This window comes from Stenella coeruleoalba, assembly GCF_951394435.1.
Source record: "Stenella coeruleoalba genome assembly, chromosome: 2".
Taxonomy (NCBI): domain Eukaryota; kingdom Metazoa; phylum Chordata; class Mammalia; order Artiodactyla; family Delphinidae; genus Stenella; species Stenella coeruleoalba.
This window is the reverse complement of record NC_137147.1, coordinates 168,862,532-168,884,331: the sequence shown is the minus strand read 5'-3', so window position 1 is coordinate 168,884,331 and position 21,800 is coordinate 168,862,532. Positions and strand designations below refer to the sequence as shown.

The 21,800-nt window shown below is 39.2% G+C and overlaps 1 protein-coding gene across 12 annotated transcripts in view; it reads right to left on the bottom strand.

Moving 5' to 3' along the window:
* Window positions 1-21,800, bottom strand: part of MLLT10 (MLLT10 histone lysine methyltransferase DOT1L cofactor) — a 256,251-nt gene that overhangs the window by 212,607 nt on the left and 21,844 nt on the right. For 2 of the 12 annotated variants that reach the window (XM_079912297.1, XM_079912299.1), the window contains exon 1: window positions 18,813-20,654. The exons of the other annotated variants lie outside the window; for them this stretch is intronic. The gene's annotated coding sequence lies outside the window, so the exon portion shown is untranslated. Of the gene's footprint in view, window positions 1-18,812; window positions 20,655-21,800 lie in introns of those variants that run through there. 12 annotated transcript variants of the gene reach the window in all.

Sequence of the window (21,800 nt, the reverse complement as noted above, 5' to 3'; positions counted from 1 at the left end):
AAAAATACTAATGAATATACCAATACTACCAAAACCTAAAAAGAAACTACAAAAAAAATTACAGACTAACATCTCTGAAGTACACAGATGCAAAAATATTTAATAATAATACTAGCAATGTAAATACTGCAATACAAAAAAAGAATAATACACCATGACCAAGCAGAGTTTATCCCAGGAATACAAGGTTGATATAACATATGAAAATATTAATTCTGCAAAAACATCACATAATCATCTCGAAAGATGCAGAAAAGGCATTTGACAAAACAACATCCACTCATGTCATAAACTGTCACAAAACTAGGAAGAGAAGACATCCTACTCAACCTGTTAATCATACCTTTTCATTCTGTATTTTTGATACTTGGAGGCCTTGCTGACCCTGGAGGGCTGTCCCTCCCAAGGCTAGCTAATTCCTGGAGATAGCAAACAACTCCCCAGCTTGCTTTCATATGCAAACCAACCAACTCAAAGCTCATACCCCCAACCATCTCTATCTATTTTACACTGGCGACTATATTCCCCTGCCCTAATCACCCCAGGGCCAGGTACCAGACAACTAGGGGCAGGCCCCATACCCCAAAGCCCTTGATATTATTCAAACTAGACAATCCTAAACCTGATTACAAGTTCTTCACTATTTCTTCCCACAGAAACCAAAATAAAGGCTCTTGCCTTTACTTTCCCCCCACCCCCACCCCGTTCACACCTGCTGCATCCTAATTAGGGTGCTTCCCCATGTGTCTTCCTAGGCTGTGGTATACCCGCCCTCCTCTGGGGAATCTGTGAGTATAACAAATTATCTTTTCAATGGCAATCATCTCCTGATCTGTTAGCCTTCCCTGCCATACTTAAGCAATAATAAAACCTGTATTTTAAAACAACCTGATAATGATCATCAATAAAAGTCTACAGCTCACATAATTAATGGCATAAAACTGAATGCTTTCCCCCAAAGAATGGGACCAAGACGTAAGTGCATGTGATAAGGGAAGAAAATAAAAATACAAATTGGAAAGAGGTAAAAAGCTTTATAACGTGATCACTATTAGAAAAATCGAATTAAATTGTCTACCAAAAAAACTCATAGAACCAACATGAGTTAAGGTTGTTAAGACACAAATCAATAAACATAAGTCAATTCTATTTCCATATACTAAGAATAACTAAAAATTGAATTCTTTAAAATACTCCCTCCAATAATATCAAATAACATGAAATATTTCTAAATAAAAATAACTTTAAAAACAAAAGACATGCAAAACCAAAGGCTGAAAACTACAAAACACTGCTCAGGAAAACACAAAGATGACCTAAATAAATGGAGAGATATGCCATACTAATGAACAGGAATATCTAACATTGTCAACATGTCAATTCTCCTCAAATTGATCTACAGATTCAAAGCAATTGCAATCATAATCCCATCAGCCTTTCAGAGAAATGCAAAAGCAAATATCAAACTTTTTATGGAAGTGCTAAGGACTTAGCAAAGCAATCTTGAAAAAGATGAAAAAGACTGAGACTTGCAAATCTGATTTCAAGACTTTCTATAAAGTGACAAATAATCAAAAGTTTGGTAATGATATAAGGACAAACAGATCAGTGTAACAGAATAAAGATTTCTGAAATCGAACCCACTTCTGCAGCCATGTAATGTTTCACCAAAGCAACCCAGTGAGGAAAGGAAACTCTTCTCAATAAAATAGTGCAGGGCTTCCCCAGTGGCACAGTAGTTAAGAATCTGCCTGCCAATGCAGGAGTCATGGGTTCAAGCCCTGGTCCGGGAAGATACCACAACTGGTGGGATCCCTTTAAAAAAAAAAAAGATAAAATTCACAACAACTAAAAGAAAAAAAGACATATACAGAAGCAGGAAATTATACCCCATAATAAAACAAAAACCAAACCTTGAAAGGTCAATCTTGAAATGACAAGAAGAATTAGTATACAAGTCCTTTCAAACAATTATTATGAATAGTTCATATCTTCTCTTAGTTGCCACAGAGCAACTAAGCCCATGCACCACAACTACTGAGCCTGCACTCTAGAGCCCGTGAGCCACAACTACTGAGCCCACATGCCACAACTACTGAAGCCTGCGCACCCAGAGCCCGTGCTCTGCAACAAGAGAAGCCCTCACTCGTCGCAACTAGAGAAAAGCCCACGTGCAGCAACGAAGACCCAATGCAGCCAAAAAATATTTTTTTAAGTTACATTTTCATAAAATGGTGCAGAAACAATTATGCAAAAAACCTATAAAACTTAATTTGAGATGCATCACAGACCTAAATATAAATTAGCAAAACCAAAAAGTTTTAGAGGAAACAAAGGAAATTACCTTCATGACTTCAGGGTTAGGCAAAAGTGTCTTAGCTCACAGTAAGCAATAACTATAAAAGAAAAAACTGATAAATTAGACTTCATCAGACTTAGACATCTCTGCTCATCAAAAGGCACAGTTAAGAAAATAAATAGGAAAAAACAGACTTGGAGAAAGTACTTACAAAACACTTATCTAACAGAGGACTGGTATCCAAGACATATAAGGACCTTCTGCAATGCAAAAAAAAAAAAGAAAGAAAAAACAGACAAAGAAAAAATAAGGAGAGAAAGAAGGAAAAAGGCTAAAGCTTTAAACAAACTCTTCCCAAGAGAAACACATGAATGGTCAATAAGCAAATTAAAATGTGTTCAATATCACTGGTCAATATGAAAACACAAAATAAAACCACAATAATACCACTTCCAGTCAAGATGGAATGAAAGAGACCAGATTTAGCCTTCTGCATGAAATAATAAAAACCTAACAAAATGTATGAAACAATAATACTGAGGATTTTAGACATGTAACAAAAGACAGTGATCCCTGGGAGACAAGAAACAAGTAACACAAGCATACATTTGCCCAGCTTACTGCCTTGAGAGTCTCCAGGCCGTGGAAGGAACCCAGGCAGAACCTGTGGGCTCCCCAAGTTGAGGAAATGGAGCTGGGAGTCCAAGGAAGCCAAGGTGGCTAGAGCTCACAAGGGAGACCAGCAGTGAGTAGAAAGCTGGAGAGAGAGAGAAAAATGAAGAGATCTACAGAGGCTCACCCTACAATATGTTGAGTAACTAATCAGCACTTGGGTGTGAGAGAACTATTCAAGGCCAGGGAAAGAACCACCAAATATTTAGAAGTGACAGCACCCACACCTCACACAAGGATACAAATAATGGCTGTTCTCGAGAGCCAGAATAGAAAACCAACTAATTCATACTGCATTAGAGTACTAAGAAGCATAATGCCTCAGAAGGAGGGGAAAAATTAACCTAGACTAAACCTAGCTCTGGTCCATTCAAACAAAACATAAAAGCAAGACCCAAAAGCAACAAACTGTTTTCCAGTAACTTAACCATGTCATAGAACAAAGTCCAAAAATATTTTTAGGCATACTTTATAAAACAGAGAATCTAACAAGATAAAATTCACGGCCTTTCTCACCTTCTGAGATGGCCCACACTCCGCCTGTGAAGTGTGTTTCTCTCTAAATAAATCCACTTTTTACCTATCACTTTGTCTCTCACTGAATTCTTTCTGCGATGAGACATCAAGAACCTGAGCTTCATTAAGTCCTGAAACCAGTCATTCTACAGGAACTGAGACCCCCACACTCAGGTGGAGGGTGGCGACTACCTGCTGAGCACAAGCACTAGACCCCAGACTGTTCGGACCACAAAGTTGATGGTTAAGATTCCTAAAACACCACACTGTTACTTCACAACATATCAATGAGAAGAAAGTCATGAATCCTACAGCCTTCACCCCCAAATGTTGCCTTTAAAACTGCTCCCCTGAAAGCCATTGGGGACTTTGGGTCTTTTGAGCATGAGCTGCCTGTTCTCTTTGCATGGCCCTGAAATAAATTTTTCTCTGCTCCAAAAGAAAAAAAAAAAGATAAAATTCACAACAACTAAAAGAAAAAAAAAAAAAAGACATATACAGAAGCAGGAAATTATACGCCATAATAAAACAAAAACCATTCAAACCTTGAAATGTCAATCTTGAAAAGAGAAGAATTAGTATACAAGTCCTTTCAAACAATTATTATGAATACAGTTCATATGTTCAAGGAGACAGAGGAAATATTAAACTTGTTAAGTAGAAACATCAAATTAAAAAAAGTGAACTTCTAAAGATGAAAATCATTAAGGTCTAAGAGGAAAAACATACTGTATGAGATTTACAGCACATGAAACCAAGTAACAGTTACTAACCAAAATGAAACAGAAAAAAGTACTTTTAAAAAATGAATAGAGGGGCTTCCCTGGTGGCGCAGTGGTTGAGAGTCTGCCTGCCGATGCAGGGGACACGGGTTCGTGCCCCGGTCCGGGAAGATCCCACAGGCTGCGGAGCGGCTAGGCCCGTAAGCCACAAAGGAGATAATACAGAAAAATATACTTGAAGAAATAACATCAACCATTTTCCAAATTTGATGAAAACTTAACAGCTAAGACAAAGCACTCTTTAAATAAACACCAAGCAATAAAAACATGAAGAAATGTAAACCAAAACATATTATGATCAAATCGCCTACAACCAGAAATAAAGATCTTTAAAGCAGCCAGAGAAAAAGGACATATTACATTACATACTGCAGAATCAAAGAAAATTGAAATGGTTATATTAATTTCATATAAAGTAGAATTAATAAAAATCAACAGTATTGGGACTTCCCTGGGGGCACAGTGGTTAAGAATCCGCCTGCCTGTGCAGAGGACACAGGTTTGAGCCCTGGACCAGGAAGATACCACATGCCGCGGAGCAAGTGGGCCAGTGCGCCACAACTACTGAGCCTGCTCTCTAGAGCCTGCGAGCCACAACTACTGAGCATGTGCCACAACTACTGAAGCCTGGGTACCTAGAGCCTGCGCTCCACAACAAGAGAAGCCACCACAATGAGAAGCCCGCGCACCACAGCAAAGAGTAGCCCCCACTCGCCGCAACTAGAGAAAGCCTGCACATAGCAATGAAGACCCAATGCAGCCAAAAATTAAACAAAATAAAATTTTTAAATTTAAAATCAATAATATTATCACCCAAAAAAGAGGATCATTTCTCAAAGATAAAGGGTATAACTCATTAAGAAGATATGAAAAATCCAAAACATTTATTCACCTAATAACAGCTTCAAAAAACATAAAGTAAAAATAACAGAACTATAAGAAGAAAAGTTCCACAATTATATTTGGAGATTTCAACAAACTTCTCTCAATAATTGATAGAACCAATAAACATAAAATCAGTAACGATACAGAAGTCTTGAACAATACTATCAACCAGAAAAATAGCATCAACCAAACTGATGTTAAGTGACATTTATAGAACACTAATACAAACTAGCACAATATTCTGTTCAAGGACATAGGGAACATTTACCAAGACCAATCATATTCGGACCATGAAACATCTCTTATATTTAAAAGATTTTAAGTCATAAAAAGAATTTTCTCTGACCATAATGTAATTAATTTAGAAATAAATGATGGAAAAATCTCAATATTTGGAATCCAAATATACCTCTAAATAACCAATGGGTCAAAGAAGAAATCCAAAAAGAAAATATACAGTATTTTTAAATAAATGAAAATGAAAAAAAAAATTTACTGAACTTTGTGGAAGGCAGTTAAAAGCAATAAATGAGAGGGAAATTTATAGCACTAAATGCCTGTTTTCTAGAAAAGAAACAACTCAAATCAATAACTTCACCTTGCACCTTACAAACCTAGATAAGCAAAGAATAAAGATCAGAACAGAAATCAATGTAATATAAAACAGAAAAGACAAAGGACTTCCCTGACTCTGCCATTCCACTGCAGGGGGCGTAGTTCAATCCCTGGTCAGGGAAGTAAGACCCCGCATGCCGCAAAAAAACAATACAGTGAACGATGAAATCAAAGGCTATACTTCATCCATTTCTGGGAGGATGGAATAGAAAGAAGTACTTTTTCCTATTCCTCCTACTAAGTACAAGCAAAAACTGTGAACACTAAAAATAAAATAAATATATTCTGAAAGGTGGTGAGAAGGCAAATTAACTAGAGACCACAGGACCCAAGAAACAACATGGCAGTGAGCTCCCTGGACTTTCTTTTTGCCTAATATATCTCACTCTTGGTATGGAAGAATTCAGCAACCCAAAAGCACCACCAAGCAGAGCCCAAAAAAAAAGTCCCAATGAAAGGCTTCTCTCTCTAGACAAAGGACCAGGAAGAGGGCATAATAGGTAGAAAGAAAACTGTTAGACAGTAGCTGCTCATCACAGGAAAAACTGACGCTACCCACTCCTGCAATGGTCAAGTGGGGAACAAACCTAGACATCCACCTTTGTGATTCTATAAATCAGCTGAAGACTCCCACTGGAGTAGTGTAAGAGCAGGTCAAGTAAGGAATCAGAACTTTCATCCTCACTAACAGGTAATGAGCACCTTTCCCCATACTATCGATGAAGACAACACGGGAAGCCTGGACTTCCACCCCCATCTGGCAGTAATGAGGGAACCCACCCTGTCCTCACTGGTATGGTATCAGTAAAAGTCAAGCACAGAATCAGGCCTTTCACCAAAACACAGTGTTAAATGAGGCCACATCCACTGTGGAGATCAAGTATGGAGCCATAACTCCGAACCCTGCTTGGCATTAATAAGCAGTTTCCCTCAAATGTCAACAGAGGCCAAGTAGGAAACCTGAACTTCACCCCTACCTGCTATAAGGAGAAGGTGTCCTCACTCTTCCCGTCAGACAAATGTCAGAGAAAGAAAGCCAGGTAAAACAGGTTTATAAAAGATGCAAAGTCCCATAATACAAAAATGTTCAAGTTTCAATGAAAAATCAACATTGAGATGTTTGTAATCTTTTTGTTTGTGTTTTTTGGGTTTTGGCTGTGCAATGGAGCTTGTGGGATCGTAGTTCCCCGACCAGGGATTGAACCCGCACCCTTGGCAGTGAAAGCACAAAGTCCTAACCACTGGACTGCCAGGGGATTCCAAGATGTTTGTAATTTTAACATCTGACATGGATGTTAGAATCATCTAATGAAGATTTTAAAGCAGCCCTGATAAAAATTATTCAACACACAATTATGAACATAAAAATGAAAACTAGAAAACTTTAGCAAAAAATTGAAGATATACAGAAGAACAAAATGGAAATTTTAGAACTGAAAAGTACAGTAAGAAAGAGCTCTCTGGGGGCTTCCCTGGTGGCGCAGTGGTTGAGAGTCCGCCTGCCGATGCAGGGGACACGGGTTCATGCCCCAGTCCGGGAAGATCCCACATGGCGTGGAGCGGCTGGGCCCGTGAGCTATGGCTGCTGAGCCTGCGTGACCAGAGCCTGTGCTCTGCTACGGGAGAGGCCACAAGAGTGAGAGGCCCGCATATCGCAGAAAAGAAAAAAAAATGCAAAATCAGTGAATGTAATCTACCATATTAACAGGCTAAAGGAAAAAGATTACATGCATCAATTGATGCAGAATAATTAACAAAATTCAGCACCCATACATGACTTTCAAAAAGCTGAGAATAATAGGAAAATAGGTAAATTTCCTCAACTGCATATAGAACATCTACAAAAAAACCTACTTAGTGACATCCTACTTAGTGATCTGCATCACTGAGTGAATGCCTTCCCCCTAAGGTCAGAAAAAAGTATGTCCACCCTCAACAATCTTAATGAACATGGTGCTGAAATTTCTAGTCAAAACAATTAGGGAAGCATAAAAGGGCATATAAATTGAGAAGGAAGAAATAAAAATAACCCTATTTGCAGATGACACAATAATCAGAAAATAAAACTCCCAGAATAAGTAAATTCAACAAGGTCATAGGATGCAAGGTACATATAAAAATCAGTTGTTATTTCGAAACACTACCAATAAATGCGTGGACACCAAAATTAAACATACAACATTATATACAATTGCTTCCCACAAAATTAAATACTTATAAATCCACAAAACATGCACAGGACTTATAGACTGAAAACTATGCCAAACTGAACAACAACAAAAAAAAAAAAAAAAAACAAGGAAGACCTAAATAAATGGAAAAACACAGAACGTTCATGGATTAGAACACTCAACAGAGTAAAGATGTCAGTTCTCCACAAATTGATATTCAGTTTAATGGTATCCTATCAAAATTCTAGCAAGATTTTTGGACAGATAAAGACAGGTTATTCTAAAATATACTTTTTTTTTTTTTTTTTTTGGCTGCTTTGGGTCTTCATTGCTGCGTGCAGGCCTCCTCTAGTTGCAGCAAGCAGGGACTACTCTTTGTTGCGGTGGCTTCTCTTGTTGCGGAGCACGGGCTCTAGGCGCGCAGGCTAGCGGGCTCAACAGTTGTGGCACACGGGCTTAGTTGCTCCGCAGCACGTGGGATCTTCCTGGACCAGGGCTCGAATCTATGTCCCCTGCATTGGCAGGCGGATTTTTAACCACTGCGCCACCAGGGAAGTTCCTATACGTATTTGTAAAAACCAACAATGCGGACTTCCCTGGTGGCGCAGTGGTTGGGGGTCCGCCTGCCAATGCAGGAGACACAGGTTTCGGCCCTGGTCCAGGAGGACGCCACGTGCTGCGGAGCGGCTGAGCCCCTGCGCCACAGCTGCTGGGCCTGCACTCTGGAGCCCGCGTGCCACGGCTACTGGGCTCGCATGCTGCAGCTGCTGAGGCCTGCGTGCCTGGAGCCCATGGTCCGTGGCCAGGGAGGCCACCGCAGTAAAAGGCCCGCGCACCACGGCGGGGAGTGGCCCCCGTTCACCGCAGCTGGAGGGGGCCCACGCGTGGCAGTGAGGACCTAACGCAGCCAAAAATAAAATTAAAAATAAATAAGGACTTCCCTGGTGGCGCAGTGGTTAAGATTCCGCCTGCCACTGCAGGGATCGAACACGGTTTCGATCCCTGGTCCAGGAAGATCCCACATGCCATGTAGCAACTAAGCCCGTGCGCCACAACTACTGAGCCTGCACTCTAGAGCCCAAGCACAACAACTACTGAAGCCCACACACCCTAGAGCCCATGAGCAGCAGCTACTGAGCCCACGCACTGCAACTACTGAAGCCCAAACGCCTAGAGCCCATGCTCCACAACAAGAGAAGCCACTGCAATGAGAAACCCGCACACAGCAACAAAAGAACAGCCCCCGCTCGCCACAACTAGAGGAAGCTTGCGCACAGCAACGATGCCTCAACGCAGCCAAAAATAAATTTAAAAAAAAGAAAAAGAAAAGAACACAAACAACAAATGTTGGTGAGGATGTGGAGAAAATGGAACCCTTATGCATCGTTAGTGGGAAGGTACATTGGTGCAGCCACTGTGGTAAACAGTATGGCGGTTTTTAAAAAAACTAAAAATAGAACTACCATATGACCCAGCAATTCTACTCCTAGATATACACCTGAAGAAAATAAGAACACTAATTTGAAAAGATATTTGCACCCCAATGTTCACAGCAGCATTATTTACAATTGCCAAGATACAGAAACAACCTAAGTGTCTATCAACAGATGAATAGATAAAGAAGATGTGACACATACATTACACACACACATATATACATGTATATATATATATACCATGCAACACTACTTGGCCATAAAAAAGAATGAAATTTTGCCATTTGCAACAACATGGATGGACCTGGAGGGTATTGTGCTATGTGAAACAAGTCAGAGAGAGAAAGACAAATACTGTATGCTTTCACTTATATGTGGAACCTAAAAAACAAAACAAATTAATGAATATAACAAAACAGAACAGACTCAGATGCAGAGGAAAAACTAGCGGTTACCAGTGGGGAAGGGCAAGACAGGGGTAGGGAATTAAGAGCTACAAACTACTATGTATAAAATAAATAAGCTACAAGGATATAATTGCACAACACAGAAAATATAGCCAATATTTTATAATAACTATAAATGAAGTATAACCTTTAAAAACTGTGAATCACTATGTTATACACCTGTAACTCACATAATATTATATATCAACTATACCTCAACAAAAAACAATAATTAAAAAAATATATATATAAGTAGTTACAGGGGACTAAGCCTGGGGGCAGAAAGGAAACAGGTGTAGCTGTAAAAAGAGTACCATGAGGGATCCTCGTGGTAATGGATATATTCTGTTTGTTAACTGCATCAATTTCAATATCCTGGTGGGGATACCATCCTACAGTTCTTCAAGATGTTATTAGCATTGGGGAAAATGGATAAATGGAAACTGGGTATATAGTAATTATATTATTTCTTACACCTGTATGTGACTCTACATTTGACACAAAAGGTTTAATTTAAAAATAATTGTAGGGACGTCCCTGGTGGCGCAGTGCTTAAGAATCCACATGCCAATGCATGGGACACGGGTTCAAGCCCTGGTCCGGGAAGATCCCACATGCTGCAGAGCAACTAAGCCCGTGCACCACAACGACTGAGCCTGTGCTCTAGAGCCCGTGAGCCACAACTACTGAGTGTGCGTGCTGCAAGTACTGAAGCCTGCATGCCTAGAGCCCATCCTCGGCAACAAAATAAGCCACTGCAATAAGAAGCCCGTGAAGCACAACAAAGAGTAGCCTCTGCTTGACGCAACCAGAGAAAACGCACACGCAGCAACGAAGACCCAATGCAGCCATAAATAAATAAATAAATTTATTTAAAAATATAATAATAATAATTGTAGGGGACTTCCCTGTTGGCACAGTGGTTAAGAATCCGCCTGCCAATGCAGGGGACACGGGTTCGAGCCCTGGTCCAGGAAGACCCCACATGCCGCGGAGCAACTAAGCCCATGCACTACAATTACTGAGCCTGCACTCTAGAGCCCATGAGCCACAACTACTGAGCCTGCATGCTGCAACTACTGAAGCCCACACGCCTAGAGCCCATGCTCCGTAACAAAAGCCACCACAATGAGAAGCCTGCGCACTGCAATAAAGAGTAGCCCCCGCTCGCCACAACTAGAGAAACCCCACACAGCAACGAAGACCCAATGCAGCCAAAAATAAAATAAATAAATAAATAAAATTTTTTTTTTTTAAAATATTGATTAAAAAAAAAAATTGTAGGGACTTCCCTGCTGGTCCAGTGTTAAAGAATCCGCCTTCCAATGCAGGGGACGTGGGTTCAATCCCTGGTCAGGGAACTAAGATCCCACATGCCACGGGACAACTAAGCCCGCACACCGCAACTACCAAGCCCTCACACCTCAACTAGAGAGGCTGCACACTGCACGCTACAGAGCCCACACGCTCTGGAGCCCGTGCACCACAACTAGAAAGAGAAAACACACCACAACTAGAGAGAAGCCCACACGCCTCAACGAAGATCCCGCATACCACAACTAGGACCCAATGCAGCCAAAAAATAATAAATAAAATAAATAAATAAAATATAATTATAAACGAACAATCTGAAAAGAAAATTAAGAAAACAATTAACTGCATTTATAAGACCATCAAAAAAGAAAGAAAGAAAATCTTGGGAATAAACTTATCCAGAGGCAAAAAACTTATACACTGAAAACTACATAATGTTGCTGAAAAAAATTAAAAGTGACACAAATAAATATAAGTTCACAGACTGGAAGAATGTTAATATGTCATCACTATCCAAAGTGATCTACAGATTCAATGCAATTGATACCAAAATCCCAAGAACATTTTACGCAGAAATAGAAAAATTATTCCTAAAATTCGTTTGGAATCTCAAGGAACCCTGAATAGACACTAAAATCATGAAAATGAAGAACAAAGTCAGAGGACTCACACTTCCTGATTTCAAAACTTACTGCAAAGCTACAGTAACCAAAGTGGTCTGTACAGGCATAAAGGCAGACATATCAAAGAGAATAGAGAGCCCAGAAATAAATCCTTGCATGTACTACGGTCAAATGACTTTTGATAAGGACGCCAAACCATTCAATGGGGGAAAATCACCTTTTCAATAAATGATGCTAGGAAAACTGGATATTCACATGCAAAACAATAAAGTTGGACTCTTACCTTACACCATATACAAAAATTAACCCAAAACGGATCAAAGACCTAAATAAATGTTAAGGGCTAAAACTTAAAAAACACTTAAAAGAGAAAATGTTAAAAAAAAAAAAAAGAGAGAGAGAAAGAAAATGTAAGGGAAATCTTCATGACACTGGATATGGCAATGATTTCTTGGACATGACACCAAAAGCACAGGCATCAAAAAACAAAAATAGATAAACTGAACATCATTAAAATTAAAACTTTTGTGCATCAAAGAACATCAGCCTAAGAATGAAAAAACCCACAGAATAGGAGAAAATATTTGTAAATCGTATATCTGATAAGGGTCTAGATCCAAAACTAGATAAAGAATTCTTACAATTCAACAACAAAAAGACAAACAACCCAAATACAAAATGGGCAAAGAATTGAATAGGCATTTCTCCAAAGACTTACAAATGGCCAAAAAGCACATGAAAAGACATTCAGCATCACTAACCATTAGGGAGATACAAATCAAAACCATAAGGAGGTAATACCACTTCATACCATTAACATGGTTATTATCAAAAAAATGAGCTGGAGGGGATGTGGAGAAATTGGAACCCTCATGCATTGCCAATAGGAACGTAAAACAGTGCAGCCATGGTGAAAAACATTTTGGCAGTTCCTCAGAAAGTTGAACATAGAATTACCATATGATCCAGCAATTTCACTCCTAGTATATATCCCAAAAAAACTGAAAAGAGGGACTCAAGTAGATACCTGTACACCAATGTTCATAGTAGCATTATTCACAATAGTCAAAAGGTAGAAACAATCCAAGAGTCCATCAAAGCATGAATGGATAAATAAAATGTGGTACATACATAAAATGGACTATTATTCAGCCATAAAAAGTAAACTCTGACGCATCTACAACATGAATGAACATTAAACGCTTTAATAACTAAGTGAAATAAAGGACAAATATTGCATGATCCCACTTAAATGAGGCATCTATAGCAGACAAATTTCATAAAATAGAAACTAGAATACTAGAAGTTACCAGGGGCTGGGGAGAGGGTGGTAGGGGGATTTCTTTAATGGGTACAGAGTGTCTGTTTGGGATGATGAAAAAGTTCCAGAAATAGATACTGGTGATGGTTGTAAAACATTATGAATGTACTTAATGCCACTGAACTGAATTGCATACTCAAAAATAGTTAAAATGGTAAATTTTTTGTTGTATACATTTTATCAGAATTAAGAAAGAAAACCTAACAACTAGACATTACTATGTTCATAGATTGAAAGATTCAAAACTGTAAATAGATGTCTCAAATTGATTTACAGAATCAATGCAAAGCTAATCAAAACACTAAATGGATTTTTCATGGAACAATAAGATTCTAAATGGTTATCAAATGCAAAGAGCAAGAGGCGAAATATTAAAAAGAAGAAAAAGACAAGAGGGAAATACTAATTTTATCTGACATATGTCCAGACTTTAAAAAGCTAGAGTAAAAAAGAAAAGTAGAAGCTAGAGTAATTTTAAAACTGGTATCGGCATAAAGAACAGAACAGCAAGTCCAGAAACAAATATACACATATATGAACTGCTAATTCATGACACAGTGGCACAGTACAGCAAAAGTGGAAAGAATGGTGTTAAAGTAACTGGATGTTCCTCTTTAACATAATATGTAATATATATTATGTGTACAATATGTATAAAACATATAAATATATAATGTACGTAAAATAAATACGTTTTTCCCCCATTTCATTCTATACATAAAATCAAATCCAGATGAGTTGGTTACAGACCTAAATGTAAAAAGCAGTTAAAAAAAATAATTCTTTTATAGGAAAATCATTTCATGCCCTCAAGTTAGTAAAAGATTTAACAGGTTGCAAAAAACACTAAGCAGCAAAAAAAAAAACCCTGAGAACAAAAAAAACCCACCTGAAAATTCTGACTACAGTGAAATTGAGAACTTTGCATTAAAAGGATAAAAAAATGAACCACTGACACAGAGAAGCCATCTGCAAGTCACAAGTAAGAAAATCTTAATGGACTATAAATATACAAAAAGGGTTTCACCATCATTAGTAATCATGGAATTGCAAAGTAAAAACCACAGTGAGACTACCAAAATGACTAAACTTAAAAAGACTGACATACTAAGCACTGGGTAAGGATGTAGAGCAAAAAAGCCACTCACTGGTGGGAAAGTAAAGTGAAATAACCACTTCTAAAAAAGGAGTGGCCTCCCTGGCAACCCAGCAATTCCACCTCTTCGTACATATCCTAGAGTAACATTTCTCAAGCTTTTTTGACCACGAACCACTCTAAGAAATATGTTTTATACTGCAATCCCACTACACAGAATACTAAAACTGCACTGTCAATTTTTTTCTGCTCTAGTTCATTTTTTAATGCTGGTTGCTCCCCACTAAATTGATTTTATGACCCTTTTTGGAGCAACCCCAGCAGTTTGATTAGTAGTGAGCTGAATTCCTGCAAATGTACAAGAATATTCACAAAAGTGTTCATAAATTGCAAAACACAGACAAAAATCTACATGGCCATCAACAGGAGAATGGACACTGGTGTAATTCAAATGCTGAAATCATGGAACAAAAGAAATTAATAAACTACAGCTATATGCATCAAATAGATGAATCTCAAAAACAAAATGTAAATCAAAAAAATCAATACAGCATTACTCCATTCACATGAAGTTCAAAACAGCCACAACTAAATAAAATACTGTTTAGAAGTAAAGGAAGAACAATTAACACAAAATTCAGCAGTTTCTCCTTCAGGTGAAGAGAGGAATGTGCTCAAAGGGAGGCACACAAGAGTCAAAGGTATGGGCAAAATGCTCTCTTTATTAAGCTTGGTCGCTAAATATATGAATACTGACTTTATTATTTTAAGTGTCCATATACTGGGTACACCCTCTTTTCTTTGCATCACAGATCTTACAATTAAAAATAAGTAAAAAAAAATAAAATAAAATAAGTGATGAGGGGCTTCCCTGGTGGCACAGTGGTTAAGAATCCACCTGCAATGCACGGGACACTGGTTTGAGTCCTGGTCCGGGAAGATCCCACATGCCATGGAGCAACTAAGCCTGGACGCCACAACTACTGAGCCTGCGCTCTACAGCCTGCGAGCCACAACTAATAAAGCCCGTGCGCCTAGATCCCATGCTCCGCAACAAGAGAAGCCACCACAATGAGAAGCCTGTACACCGCAACGAAGAGTAGCCCCCGCTTGCCGCAACTAGAGAAAGCCCGCGCACAGCAACGAAGACCCAACACAGCCAAAAATAATCTTTTAAAAATAATAATAGGTGATGAAAATTCTACACATAAACACACACAAGTGAGAAAAGTAAATTAAAATGCACAGGGTTGGTCCAAAGAAATTAGGAGTCTTTGAATATGAGTAAAATATCAATACTCTTACGGTTTATAATGCACAACTATTTGTGCAAAGGACAAAAGAAATATATTTTGACATACATTATCCATATATCAAAGAAACACAAAGGATGGAGTGTGTTTGGCTGAGAAAACTAGCACTTCCCCCCAAAAGTCAGTCGCCAAAAGCACTCAAACGTCCATAAATATTAATCATATGTTGCCAAAGAAGTGAAGATAAAAAAAGCTTCTGGAAAGTCCTTTTTATTTTTTTTTTAATTTATTTATTTATTTTTGCCTGCATTGGGTCTTCGTTGCTGCACACGAGCTTTCTCTAGTTGCGGCGAGCTGGAGCTACCCTTTACTGCGGTGAGCGGGCTTCTCACTGCGGTGGCTTCTCATCTTGCGGAGCACGGGCTCTAGATGTGCGGGCTTCAGTCATTGTGGCACATGGGCTCAAGTAGTTGTGGCACACGGGCTTAGCTGCTCCATGGCATGTGGGATCTTCCCGGACCAGGGCTCGAACCCGTGTCCCCTGCGTTGGCAGGCAGATTCTTAACCACCGCACCACCAGGGAAGCCCTGGAAAGTCTTAAGTGAAATGAAACTTTCATGTACAGAGATACAGCTCATCTAAACTACCCCATCCTAATTTGTTTTTTTTTGGCCACACAGCACGGCGGAACTTCCCCAACCAGGAATCAAACCCTGTGCCCCTTGCAGTGGAAGCGTGGAGTCTTAACCACTGGACCACCAGGGAAGTCCACGCTATCCTAATTTTAAAGACAAAAGGAATCAGCTAGGAACTACGGGGGTTAAAACGTACACATACAATAGCAGAAACTAATGAACCTCAGAAATGATCCAAACATGAGGGAATAGTGTCCTTATTATTGATAATATACTTCCTAATCCTACCATATTGATGCTATTTCACTTTCTCCTATCCTAAAATAACACCAAGGACTTCCTTGGTGGCACAGTGGTTAAGAATCTGCCTGCCAATGCATGGGACAGGGGTTCAAGCCCTGATCCGGGAAGATTCCACATGCCGCGGAGCAACTAAGCCTGTGCGCCACAACTACTGAGTCTGTGCACTCTGGAGCCCACGTGTCACAACTAGAGAGAAGCCCACATGCCACAACCAGAGAAGCCCACACACCGCATCGAAAGATCCCACATGCCGCAATGAAGATCCTGCATGCCGCAACTAAGACCCGATGCAGCTAAATAAATAAATAAATAACATCATCTCTGGAGAGCCCATAAATAAATAACATAATCTCTGGAGAGCCCAGGGTTCAAAACCTGGCTTACCCATTTTTATGTGACCCTGAACAAATCATTAAACCTCTTTGCCTCAAGTTGCCTCCTCATTAAAAAAATTGAGATTAAAATAGTACCTCTAATTTCATTGTCCTGTTGAGAGGGTGAAGTGATGTATTTCTCTGTATTAAGCACCTGACACTACTTGGCACGTTATTAGAGCTCCATGACATTTTGCACATGAGGAAACTGAGGCTTACGAGATAAAACTGCACAGGCATAAATCTAGTCCGTCTGACTCCAAAGCCCATGATCTTAACACTACTACCATACCACTTGGATATCTCTGCATGAGATTATGGATTTTTTTTTTTTTTTGCGGTACGTGGGCCTCTCACTGCTGTGGCCTCTCCCGCCGCGGAGCACAGGCTCGGGACGCGCAGACTCAGCGGCCATGGCCCGCGGGCCCAGCCGCTCCGCGGAACCTGGGATCCTCCCGGACCGGGGCACGAACCCGCGTCCCCTGCATCGGCAGGCAGACTCTCAACCACTGCGTCACCAGGGAAGCCCTGGATTATGGATTTTTTTTTCCCCAGTTATCTTTCTTTCTTTCCCTAATTATCAAAAATGAGTAGGCCTGCACTATACTAAAATCAGAGCAAAATTTTTTTTAGAAGATAACAAATACTCTGCGCTTTGGGAGTCAGAGAACAGAAAAGCACTTGTAGCATCTGAAAATAAAATGCTGAAGTAATCTTTTGGGGTTATCTGTCTATTCATGGCTATGTGGAGGATACAGTGCAGAAAGTGAAAATAGGAGGGGTAGGGACAAGACAGATGGAAAAAGAAAAATTTACATCATGTTAGGGCAGCTATAATTTCTACTTGTCTCTAGAGCAATACCACCATAAATTTCTGACCCTACTATGTAACTACAGAACTAAATTTTTTATTGTTGGGGCCGGGGGGCGGTGGGGGAGGTTACCCAGCCATACCCTGTGCACATGTGTGAGAGTGGAAATACTGTGGACCTGACAAAAGAATTTTCACTGCACCAACAGTTAAGTAACACTATAGGAGATTGGGAAATAACAATCATATTTGCTTTATAGGAGATAATCTTGAAATGTTGGGGAGGGGGACAGTACTGAAAGGAGAGAGGTAAAAAGACAAGGGAGAAAAGTTCACTCTAAAAGTGTGTAATATGCTACCTTTTTGTAGAAAAGGAAGAAAAACAAGAGTCTATATATGTAGAAATATATACATACATGAATAAACTAGAAAAATGAATTAAAAACTAGTAACAACAGAGAAAGATGGAAAGCTAAACTGGGCAAATAAGAGGCAGGTTTAGGAAGAATTTTCACTGTGTATCTTTTTATATTTTTTGAGCCATGTCAATATATTATCTAACCAAAAGTTACATAATTTAAGCTGTTGAAATAATCTAGACAAAAAAATAATCAAGATTATGTCAGTGACTACAGAAGTAGAGAAATTAAATTTAAGATGCCTAGGATATCTAAACAGAGATATCCAAAAGCCAACTGCAATGGATCTAAAGACTAGAAAATTGTTCAGGTGATAGTGATGCCTCGAGGCAACCATCAGCATGCCTAAGTTTACCTAGTGTGAGGTAATCAAATAAACGGCCAGAAAAGTAATCATCTAACATAAATTTTAAACAAGTAAATAAGTAATGCCAAATAGGAATCCAAAAGGCAATGTTTAAAGAGGTACAAGTAGAAAACAGTTTATCAGAAGTTATGAGTAAAGAGAGTTGCAAGAAAGATGAGTGATCATAGTTTTAAATGCTGAAAGTAGATCAAGTATAATGAAAAGTGAAAAAAAATTTTTGAATTTGGCCATGTGAAGTTAATAGCAAAATCAATAGAGTGGGAGACTTAAGAGTCAAATGTAACAATGTGAAGAATGAATGAACAGCAATTTGTGATATTTTATTTACTTATTTATACCTAAAATTTTTTTCAGAAAAGGATTTGAGGCAGACTACAAATAAAGGACCTGTATTATAACAATAAAAAAAACAGAAAAATGAACAGTGAAAGCCAGTATGAGGGACATCCCCTGATTTAGGGAAACTGCTCTTACCCCTGACTCCAACTATGTAGTTCTAGTGAGGGTTGTCATTCATAGCACCCTCCCCACTCCAGCCACAGGGATGGTGGGTACATGATCCAAGACAGGCCAATCAGAGTCCTTCCCAGGATTCTTCAAGACAGCCCCTTCTTCTGGTAGAAGGGGCTAGGAAGATGAGAGCCAAGAGCTGCCAGCAGTCATGGTTCCAGCCTCATGAAGTAGAGAGTCTGTAGTATGAGAGAATGAAATCAACACGCAGAGAAACAGAGATAAGAGGTGAAGTCCTAAATCCCACAGGACGAGGAGGAGAAAACAAATATATCAATAATCAGATTAACATAGCTGATGTAACTAAAGACCAGATTTGGTTCTGGGCTGCCTGATAGCCAGAACAAAAAGAAAAACAGAATACGTATCATAGAGCTGTCAAAAAGGAGGAAATATACCAGATTCTAATGGGAGACACTTTTCCTTATGCTAAATTATTAAAAGAATCTCTTGTACATGGATTTTCATATAAGGGTCACTGAAAGACAAAACGGACAGTGTCCATAATGAGAATGTTACAGCAAATGCTGATTTCATATGCTACTGCTTAAAATGACAATTAAGGAACTTCTCTAGCAGCCCAGTGGTTGTTAAGACTCCTTGCTTCCACTGCAGGGGGCACGGGTTCAATGCCTGGTCAGGGAACTAAGATCCTGCATGCCACGCAGTGCGACCAAAAAAAAAAAAAACAATACGATTAAGTTACACCTTAATCATTAAGCACAACTGGAAGGCTAGACCACAGTAGGCAGTTGAAGAAGCAGAGATAACAACTAATGGTTTTATTCTTCCAGGAAGCCTGCAAGTAAAAGGTGAAAAATGTAAAGGGAAAGTAAAATCCATGGGAAGATTGAAAAACGACTGTGAGCTGCGTGGGAAAAAATCAAGTAAAAAGGACAGACTAAAAGGAAAAACAAGACCCTGGAAGAAGTGGGAAAAGACTACATCATGAGAACAGGCAGTTAATTCCACTTGAAAACTAACTCCTCTCCTTCCACTGAATGACATAAAAAGGGCAAAATCACAAATCACAAAAGGGAAACAAACATAAAGAAAGACAACAGTTCTAAAACCTTGGAAGCTAAAAGGAAAAGAGTAGCAAATGACTTAGCAGATGAGAAAAGGCTGCTGCAGTAAGGCAAGTCCAAAAGCAACACGTCTCGGGCCACACGGCGCCCCAGCTGAGGGACCTCAGGCGCCACATCACGGTGGTGGTGCATGCCCCTGAGAGGGACGGGTTCAAGTAGGGCTCAAAACACGACGAGGGATAAGATAAAACCGGAAAGATAATCAACACCCCCCCACACACAATCCCTTCTCTACACACTACCAGGTAACTCTCTCTCCCACAGCCGAGAAAACTGCACAAAGGGTAAGCAAAAGGAAATCTGGACCTGGAGACATCTGAGCAAAGGCATACTGAAAAATCTAGTTCTAGATCGTGAAATTCCAGCAACCAATGCCTCAAGGAATACTGGTAACCAGGTTGTGAATCCCAAACAGCTGACTGGAGGATTTTTCTCTGAATAAACTAACCAGTTGGTGGCATCCCAATAAAAGAACCCAGCTAGACACCTATAATGAAGCCAATCTGCCAACAATTTCTGCCACACACACAGAACTTCCAGTCACCTCATTAGGAGCTTGTCTTAAATTCAAATGTACGGCTACCAGTCACTAGATTTGTAAGCAAAGTCCGTAACAAGACAGGCCAAAACAAATGGTACAAAGGAACTCTGAGGAAAAGAGTCCCAGGAGCAGAAGAAAACTTCAGAACACTGAAACAAAACAAAAACAACCATCTGGTTAACATCCTCAGAGAATTAAGAGAAAATATTGCACTTAAGAAACAAAAGCAGAGGATAAAAAATAAACATTCAGAAAGCATAAAAGAGCCTCTGGAAATTAAAAGTATAATAGAATTTAGAAATTTAAGTGAAAGAATGGAAAATAAAGTAAGAAACTGCCTCAGAAAGCAAAACAGAAAGAAATAGATTAACTTAAATGCAAGATCAGTTCAAAAGGTCCAACATCCAAATAAAGAAAAATACAGAAAAAGCAAACAATGATAATAGAACTGAGGAACTGTCAAAAATAATTCCAAAAAATTCTCCCTTAACTCAACTCATGTTCCCTAACACGATTTACCAAATTGAAAGGGCCACTGTGTGCCCAGTACAATGAGTGAGGGACAGTACACTAACTACCATGAGAAATAGCTGGTAAACTGGCCACAGAAAACACACCAAATCCAGAGAGAACAATCACATATAAAGGATTAGAAATCAGAACTTCACTGGTCTTCTTAAAAGAAACACTGACAGCTAAAAAGTAATGGAGAAATACCTTCAAAATTTTGAAGGAAACTTATTTCCAACCAAGAAAGAATTCCATACTCAGGCAAACTATCCATCAAGTAAGATGGTAAAACTTTTTTCCTTTTTGGAATTTTATAATGTATAGAAAATTGAATTTATAGACTACCTGATTCATTAAACAAGTGGAAAATTACATGAAGTGACTAGAAAGTATGCAAAGATTTAGCCTTAAATAAAGAACACAAGGAAAATGAAAATACAAGACAATTATTAATCCCAGGGAAAAAAAATTTAAAAAGAAAACAATCTTAGTATGCTTTTGGCTCAGAAATGAACAAAATACTTAAATAGTCATAATAACGTAAAATTTTCTGTTTAATACTCCTGACTTAACCAAAATTTGTGATATACTGAAAGACAACATCTAAAACTGGTATGTCAAGAATAGCTGCTTCAGGCTTCCCTCATGGCACGGTGATTAAGAATCCACCTGCCAATGCAGGGGACACGGGTTCAAGCCCTGGTCCGGGAAGATCCCACATGCCACAGAGCAACTAAGCCCATGCACCACAACTACTAAGCCTGTGTGCTGTAACTACTGAAGCCCACGTGCCTAGAGCCTGTGCTCCACAAC